This window comes from Rousettus aegyptiacus, unplaced genomic scaffold (assembly GCF_014176215.1).
Source record: "Rousettus aegyptiacus isolate mRouAeg1 unplaced genomic scaffold, mRouAeg1.p scaffold_m13_p_2, whole genome shotgun sequence".
NCBI lineage: Eukaryota > Metazoa > Chordata > Mammalia > Chiroptera > Pteropodidae > Rousettus > Rousettus aegyptiacus.
This window is the reverse complement of record NW_023416295.1, coordinates 136,078,426-136,087,540: the sequence shown is the minus strand read 5'-3', so window position 1 is coordinate 136,087,540 and position 9,115 is coordinate 136,078,426. Positions and strand designations below refer to the sequence as shown.

The 9,115-nt window shown below is 41.4% G+C and overlaps 1 long non-coding RNA gene across 1 annotated transcript; it reads left to right on the top strand.

Annotated features, from left to right (window-relative positions):
* Positions 1 to 225: 225 nt before the first annotated feature.
* On the top strand, positions 226 to 2,115 carry LOC118613658. The gene is made up of 2 exons (XR_004955627.1): positions 226 to 347; positions 864 to 2,115. It is a non-coding gene; the product is annotated as an uncharacterized LOC118613658 (long non-coding RNA).
* The last annotated feature ends 7,000 nt before the right edge of the window (positions 2,116 to 9,115 follow it).

Genomic DNA, 9,115 nt, shown 5'->3' with positions numbered 1-9,115 from the left:
CCTAATGAATTGAAAGACGTGAAGGGTGAAGGGGAAAATAAAAGACAAACTCAATTTCCTCTGATCAAACGGTTTGGGGTTTGCCTATTTGGTTTTTTTTTCTTTGGTGTGTGTGTGGGGTGGGGTGGGGTGGAAGGGGAGTTAGTTAATTAAACTCTTAGATTCCTTCCGGAGCGCCTCGTCTCGCTGGGGACCCAATTGGGCTCGATCCTATCTGTTTAATCCCATAGGCTGGGCTGTGTCCTCCTCGGAGCAAGAAGTCAAAGATTCAGCCTCTGGTGCAGTCCCTTCCTCTCCTTGACGCTCCTGTTCATCTCAAAGAAAACCTCCAAGTGTGGGAAGTGCACGTGAGAACTTTAGCCCTCTCCAATGCCAGAGCCGGACCCAAGTTAGCATGGCCCACTTCAAGTACTGTTCGAAGTATTAATTTGATCAAATTACTCTCCATGTTTCAGTCTGCCCAATGTCCAGGGCTGGGCTCTTAGGCACATTAGCTCGGAATGAACTAGAACTCAAGCTGTTTTAGTTCTGCCATGACATTTGTGTCGCTATAGAACTTCTCACTCTTCACCGTTCTTGATTAGTGGAGTCTCCTGCTATGCGAGTACTATTCTCCCCCCTCCCCACTCCAATACACCCCATGTTGCAGAGAGCAGACCCCAGGCAGCTGCTAACCCCAACTTGACAAGTGTCACTGAGGAGCTGGGGCTTCTCCATCTCTCAACCCCTTCCACAATCCTCTTGGAGGATGAGGATGTGTGTGGGTATCTGTGGGCAGGCGAGTGGGGAGAGTGTTGATCCATGCAATTTTTATTCTTTTAAGAAAAATCAAAAGCGCAAATTTCACATTTTTTTTTTTTCAGAGCTCCAAATCGCCTTGATTTTCCTTGCGAGCGAGACAAGGGACTGCTCAGCAAAAATTGAGCAGATGAAAAGGAAGATGTAAGGAAATAACACCTAGAGGCAAAAGGAGAAAATGGTGCAAGTCTAGGGAAATGTTTAGCCTCGCCCTGTGCTGACTCAGATCCCCCTGCGCTGTAGAAACTCTCGCCTCTCTAGATACACAGGCTGACTTCCTAATCCTCTGAGCACAAATCTCTCAGGAAGCAAGGCTGTTGCTTTTGAAATAACTCCACTTGCTCAATGGTGTTTGTAACTGATGGGAATCTGGGCGAAACAACCTAGGCTGTCTTGCTCCTCAGCATTTTATTGGAGTTTGCTTTTTTAAGTTGTGTCTGTTTATCTCACCAGGGTCACAAATGCTTCTACTAGGTTATAAACATGTAGCTTCTCTCTAAACTCCAGAGCTGCCCAAGAAGACTGAAAAAATGATTTGTTCCAGCCATTGAGGCAGTGAAAATCAGTACTTTTAAGGGCAAAGAGTCTACTCTTCATGTTCATATCTTTGAGTTCTTATCTGTCTATTGTCTCAATCAGGACCTTTAAACCAAAGCAATTTCCCAACAAATTGAATGACCCAATGGAACAGAATTAATGGAGGATGGAATCACTGAAGTCTTACAGCAGGATCTTCATGAGAGAGCCACTTCAGTGGACCTGTAGGCATGAGTAGCAGGCAGAGTTGGGTATGGAGATGCTCCTAAAGAGAATATTTGTAAAGCCTACACTTGGATCTCCTTATTAATTGAGGGAAAATGCTACTTTGTAATGACAAGTAATGAATTTCATATAAGAAGAAATAGCTAGCTCTATGGTGGCTTTAGAAAGGTTTTGTTTGTTGAGCATTTACTATACATGGAGCAAACATGTCAGGACCGTAGGGCCTGCACAATTGTCCCTTCACAAGGCTTATTGCCTCTTTAGACAAGTGCATGGGCAGCATCTTATGTAAGTGCACACTTGGTCTTCAACCAGGACTCTCAGAAAATCACTTGGGGTGGTACATATGATGATTTGCTACCAGACAGTCTGAATTCAAATCTCAGCCCCACTGCTTATCAAATGTAGCCTAGAATAATGTAGTTAACCTTGAGGGAATGCTTATTTTTTTCATTTGTAAGTGAGGATAATAGTGTCCACCTCACAGGACTGTTGGGAGGATTAAATGCTTAGTGGGCAGGAAAGACTCAATAGATGAAGTTTATATAAGGCCAGCATATAAGGCATCTTCTTACGACCACCCCTCTCTACACTAGCCTCCATGCAAATTTTTACAAGTTAGAAAAGAACCGTTTTTTAAACTCTAATCTGAAAAAATTCTTCATTGTGGTCTATTGGATTGCTTCTGGGTTTTTTATATTAATAGTATTATTTACTTTGTCTTTACAAACCAACATGGTATCACGCCTTTTACAAATAAATCAATTAACTTAAGTGATGTCTACTTTTTTTTGAAAGACTTGATAATAAATATATCTTTTTTGAAAATTATACCTTTATGTATTGAACTGTGTCCTCGAAAGATTCATTTGTTGAAATCTTCTCCTCCAATACCTCAGAATGTAATTTATTTGGAGATAGGGTCTTTACCGAGATAATCAGGTTAAAACAAATCACTAGGGTAAGCCCTAATCCAATATGACAGGAATCCTTATAAAAAGGGGAAATCTGGGAGCAGACACATGGAGAACACCCAGTGAAGATGAAGGTAGGGATCGGGGTGGTATGTCTACAAGTGGAAGAACCACCAGAAGCCAGGTGAGAGACGTGGAGCGGGTTCTTCCCCACACCCCTCAGAAGAAATCAACCCCCAGGATATTTTGATTTCAGACTTCTATCCTCCAGAACTGTGGGACAATGGATTTCTGTTATTTAAGGCACCCAGTTTGCGGTTCTTTGTTATGACAAATGAATGCAATACCTCAGCAAGTGAATGCAAAACCCAACCAAGTCATGTATGAATGCCTCTTGGCTCACTGAAGCCTGTTTTTCATGTGAAGATGAGGAGTTCACAGCAGCTTAAGCCACAAGCTTGGGCTTTAAAAAAGCAAGAACCTGATGATGTTGGCAGGCCGTTTGATTTCTAGGCTTTGCTTGGTCCCTATTTCCTGTGTTTGCCCACATCTGGACTCTTTTCCCTGACAAGCAGACTCAGCCCAATTCAGTGTTTCCAGGATGAATCAGTCTTGACCCTGTAATGACCTGCTTAGGCTTAGCTAGAAGGCATGTTCTCTTGCTCTAAATACTACAGAGGCTTCCCAGAACTTTCTGGATCAACCATACCCTCCTTGGATTAGCCTAAAAGGTACCTATCTTTCTGGTTTATTTTCTTACCACTCTCCACCCTTGTTTGCTCTAACCATATTAAATTATTTACAGTTCTTCGAAAGCACCAAATTAGTCTATGCTTCTGTACTCTCAACATACCTAGAATGTTACCCACTGATAATAGCCCTATTAGGTGTTTGTCCTTTAAAATTCAAGTCGAGCATCACTTTCTTAATAGTCTACTGACTGATGTGCATATTTGTTGTTTTGTCTGCCCAGGATCTGTTTCTTCTTCTTTGTAATGGCCTAGATTTTCCTTGGGGAACCACCTTCCCCAACTGTCAGTGGTTTCCTTGGAGGCTCATCCCTGATTGTACTCTTAGGTCATGAGACCCAGACTCGGAAAATTAAAGCTCTGGATCCCCCTGATAAAAAGATTGGTTCAGGGGCTGGGCATGTGACCCAGGTCAGGTCTTGGGATTTTTCAGGAACTTTTAGAAATTCCATAACAATAAATTCAACAAATAATTGTTGAGCACTAATGTACCTCTTTGCTGGAAATTCAACAGTAAACCAAACATAGTCTCTACTTTTTGGATCTTCTTTGAGCCACTGGATCAAACTCTACCTAAGATTAAATTAATATTTTGTTATTATCTTTTAAGCCTGTTTGGGGTTTAAGTGACTTGCAAATTAAAGTATACTAACTGGTTCACCTGTTCCCCATTTAGATACTACTTTTCTCTGTCCAGCTTTCTATTCCTTTATCATTTTATTTGTTTATTTGATTAATTATACCTGAACTTATTCCAAGAAAGGATTTAAGTCCACTTACAATCATGCAACAATAACATATAGCAAATTAACTCGATATTGTCATATGGAAGTAGGGATGAAGTGAAAAAAAGAAATGAGACAGATTCCTAAAATTCATCCCAGAAAGAGTGAGACACAATTTAGCTTTCAGGTTTCTAGCAGCCAGCACAACAAGGGTTACATAATTCTTACACAATTGAAAATGAGTCTAAGATGAAAACAATCCTATTTAGAGAAGTACAACCATTGCTAAATGGAAAAGCAAGAAAAAGTACCCCAGGCCCTGTCATCATGAAGAAGGCTCTAGAAAAATGATCAACGACATCCTCACAGAGCACACAACAGTGTATTTCTTGGAGCTGTTTCTCAGAGCATCCCTTAATTTACTTTAATTTAATTGACTTCACTCTGTGACCAGCACCTCACAGTGTGTATGATAATTGCAATAAAGGGAGTGGTCCAGAGTGCTCTGCCAGGACATAGCAGGAACAAGCCATGTAGTTGGAGGTGACAGAGGTCTGAGTGAGGAAGGCTTCCTGGGAGAAGAGGCACATGAAAGGTGAACTAGCCTAGAAAAAGATGTGTGCATGTGTGTTTTTAGCGTGTTAGGCAGAGGGAACATCATGTGCAAAACGAGGAGGTGAGTGCAAGCATGGTGACTCTGAGAAACTGAAATATATTCAGTTTGGCTCCAGTATGAGGCATAAGGACAGAGCAGTGGTGAAAGCTTGGATGGCACTGGAGGGAAGGGGTAGAGGCTGGGGTAGAAGCTTAAAAGCAGGGTCATGTTCAGTGGGGGAAGATGGTGACTTTGTTTAGGTCTGAATGACAATAGAAAGTAACTAACCTTCAAAACTGAGAAGCCAAAGAGATAGACAGAAGCAAGGGAGAAAGATATCTGAAAGAAGTAAAAAGAAGAGAGGATTTCCAAAAGAGAGTAGTCCCTTCCCTCTTCTGCTATACCTTAGACTGTCCAAAGCAAACTGCTTTCCTTGGAACCCTAAGAGTTCTATCAAACCCCTAAAGTAAGAGGTTTGATGAAGGCTCTCAGAGGGCCTGACAGGTAGGTCTTGGGGGGGGGGGGGTTCAGCAGTTTTTTGTAGTTCCATAATGTGGACTGGTTGATCGGCACGTCCTTCAGTCTATCCTCCATAAATAATATACACCAGCCTTTTGGGAGTTTGGCCAGCAGTGATCCTGAAATCATTATTTCTGGGTAATATTGAACTATTCTATGTTGTTTGTGAAAAGAGGAACTACAAAGATATTTTGACAGTCAACTGAGCCAAACTGATCATCCCTGGTGAAAACTGAGCCTATTCAAGACATATGCAAGAATTAAAGGCCATTTCAAAGGTGAGTGGAGGGAAGACCCTGGGTCAGGTTCCACCCGTTTATCACAGCAATCTTTGTAATTGTTTTGCTGGCTCTTCCACTAATCTGCTCCTTGAGGGCAGAATGCTGCCTCTAAGTGTTGTATCTCCAGTGCCTTTGCACAGTTACTGAAACAGAGTAGATGCTAATATACATAGAATGATAAATGACAACTGGGGCTTCAGTGGAGGTCTGTGAGGAGAAGGGAGTGAGGTGGGGGTAGGTAGGGCTAATTGGCCCAGGCCCTAAGCTGATCCAGCCAAGGCTAGTGTGGCCCACTGTCTGCAGACCTCAGGGGCAGGTAGAGACAGCCTTAGATGGGGTGACTGTGGGCTAGGTGAAGCAGCAATTAGGGTTTAGGGGCAGGATCTGACCTCCCTAAAATAGGAGTAGGTGAGGTTCAAGTGTGAGGTTCAGCTTCTCGGTGGCTAAATCTGAAAGCAGGGTGAAAGCCAAGCTTGTGTCTGCATGTGATAGGAAGACAGCTGCTGGTCGGAGGAGCCACATAGAGACACCTAACTTTGGGGAACAAGATTAATTCCAGATCTCCATCTCCAAAATGAAGGGGCTGGGGTAGAGAATAGATTGGTGTTCTGTTTATTTTGGGATTCTGACCCTGGCTTCCTCATTTATACTTCATACTAAATGCCATTGATTTCCCATACCTGTGCTTCAGGAAGAGAGAAAAAGAAGAAAAAATATATACACATTTTTGCTCACAGCTATTAAACCTATCTATTTTATTTCAGATCTTCTTTGTGTAGTGTAGAGACACCCAAGACTAATTTATCCCCTTTGACAGCTTAAGAGAGTGACATGATGGCTTCTAATGACCTTTCTGGAAATATCTTGGGTTAACTGGTGCTTTATTTACTCTTTTTTCAACTAAAAGGGACTTTGGAGCTTGTAATTGAATCACTGAAGGAAGATTAAAATCAATCCTGTCTCCCAAATTTAGATCTTAGATTTTACTACATTTTCTCTCCTTTTTATAAAAAATAGCAATTCCTGCTTCAGAATGTTGCTTATTCTTTTGGCCCCAGGCTCAAAGATCTCCTATAGATAGCACATGGCATTCCATAAATATCTCCAAGTATGACCTGCAGTATCTGAGTTAGCTCTTCCCTCACTAATGCTTTGGCTGGAACAGAAGTTCCCAGATGTCGGAGTTTAAATAATTCCATAACTGCTAGTCATACTACCACCCCATGCCCCAACTCCCACCCTGAGTCAAGGATTTGTGGGGCATTAAAATAAAACAAAGCTCAAGCAAGCATAGGAAAGAAAAATTATATGCTCAATAGTGTGGTTATGGACTATTAGTACAAAAAAGGAAGAAACTTTCACACACGGATTGCTAGATTTATAGTCCATTTTCTTCTGGAGTTTAAGATGGCAAGGGAGAAATTGTGAAATAGTGGCTCTGTGCCATTTTATGAGCAGGAAAAAAGGAAATTGTTGACTTTTGCTCACCAACCCTGAAAATCCAGATATGCAATCACATGGTTGGAAGGGAGTTGGAGCAGCTTGGAGCAGCATTCCCGGTCCCTTGGGAACTGGCTCCCAGGCCAGCACCCTCCACTAGGATGTGGTTTTCTGGTGAGTGAGAGCCATTGATGGGCCTAGAAAGCAGCCTTTTATGTTAGCGTGCTGACGTGTGACTAGAGCACACTCTTCTTGCATTACTGTCGTAAAGCATTAGCAAAATAATATGTTACTCATGATGGGATTAGGCAAAATGTATAAAGGAAATTAGTTTACTAACTCCATTAGGTTAAAAGGCGAATGGGAGACTGAAACAATAACCAAAGGGTAATATTTTAATTTGCAGGATTAGTTATCTGACAAGAAATTTCTCTTTTAATTGATTTAGCTTTCTACATTGTGAAATAATGAAGTTTAAGGAGCTTTATAGAAAGGCAGAGGAAATTATTGTGTCACACAAATCAGCACACTTATTCCTTTTTATGGCGTTAGAGAGTTACAACCCACTCTTGCTAAAAAGTACTATTTCAGCCACCAAAGCAGAAAAATTCAATATGAGAAAAGAAACAAACAAACAAACAAAACAAAACACCCTCAAACCTCAGAGATAAGGAGCTTAAAATGAACTCAAAGAATCAAGAGTACATTTTCCTCAAATGTATGGTGAGATCTCAAGATGGTAAGATCCAGTCCACGCTTCCGTGTGGCACAGCTTTGCAAGTTGTATGAAAACTCATCTAATCTGAGATTGGAATTGCCCGTAAGTAGCTATAGTTCCCTTACTATCTCCCTAAAAAGGTTAGAAGAGACAGGCAATTCTGACAGCAAGACCTGAGAAAAATGTGACTACAGTCACTCTTCAAGAATCAGGGAGGTGTGTGAGTGACAAGTGTGAGGAGGAAAAGGAAGAGAAAGGAGGGGTAATTCTCAAAACACAGCCAAAGGAAATGAAGCTCATGTCACAGCAGGAATATATTGATACTATTTTTTCCCCATGAGTGAGGTGGATGCGTCTGTCTGGGAAACACTTTCCATGGGAGCAAAGTCATTGAAAATAAATCCAAGTCATCCGATTTTTTCATAGTGCAAATGCCCATCCACAGGCTTGGTGACCAGTGCTTGGCAAGTCGTTGTTATTGTAACTATTATTGACATCATTTTTATTAGAGTCTTGAGCCTTAATACTGGAGGATTGCATTTTCTTTTCGTTTTTTAAATTTGATGCTAAAACTGATTTAGAATGTCTAACAGAAAACCATAAATTATTCCCTGATTTTGAGCATGAGCATCATGAAGATGGGGAAGCTGGCTGTATTACTGTCAGTCTTTCAGTGATTCATTCTCTCTCTATTCTGCTAGGAGTGTAGTTTGCTAACATATTGGCTACGTGGCATCAAGGTTTTTATCATTTCCTCCTCATCTGTCACTTTGCACATCTACTCTTACAGTATTTGGCGTATTTTGTGTGTTATAAAGCTCTGGTTAGATTGTTGGCCCTTTGAGAGTAAGGGTCATTTCTGAGACTTTATATCCCTCTGTACTTGGTACTGTGCCTGCACACCATCCGAATGCAATAAATATTGGTTAATTACTCTTACATTGATTAAGTGTATACTTCCACATCTTCACTATGCTCTAACACGAAACCGTGATTTTTAGATCTAGAAGAGCTACGGCAGGTCGTTAGCCCAAAAATCTCATTTTATAGAGGAGGAAACTGAGAAGAAAGACAATATATATATATATATTGTGTTCATAGGCACATGGCACAGTGGGGATTAGAACTCAACTGTCAGACTTGACTTTTTAATTTTGTTCCTTTCCAATTGGAGAAACTGATGTCATTAAGTAAAGTTTAAAAGACTAGGGACTGGTGGCATGCATCATGGGCTGGTAAGTCACGCTTCTCTCAGCTTTGTGTATAATGACTATTGTGTAAGCATAGTGTCAGTCGTTCGGCATGTCACTCGATGCCGTAGGCTAATAGGAATGCTTCTCTGCCTTTATGCAGGGCAAGGAGAGTGTTCCACTGAGCAGTAGCTCCCAGGCATATGCTTATACAGAAAGAAGAGAATGAGGCAGCAAAGAATGTGCCTGCTCTTTCTTTTTCAAGGCCCATGCTGCAGGTTTTCTGCAAAGGGTCTTTCTAAGCAGCTATTTCTGGGCCACTAGCCATGGGGGAAACATAAGTTCTTTACTTATACCACAATCCAAAGGGGAATAAGCAGGATGGCTTTCTTCTGTCTGCATCCCAAATGATGGCCTCCTTTCC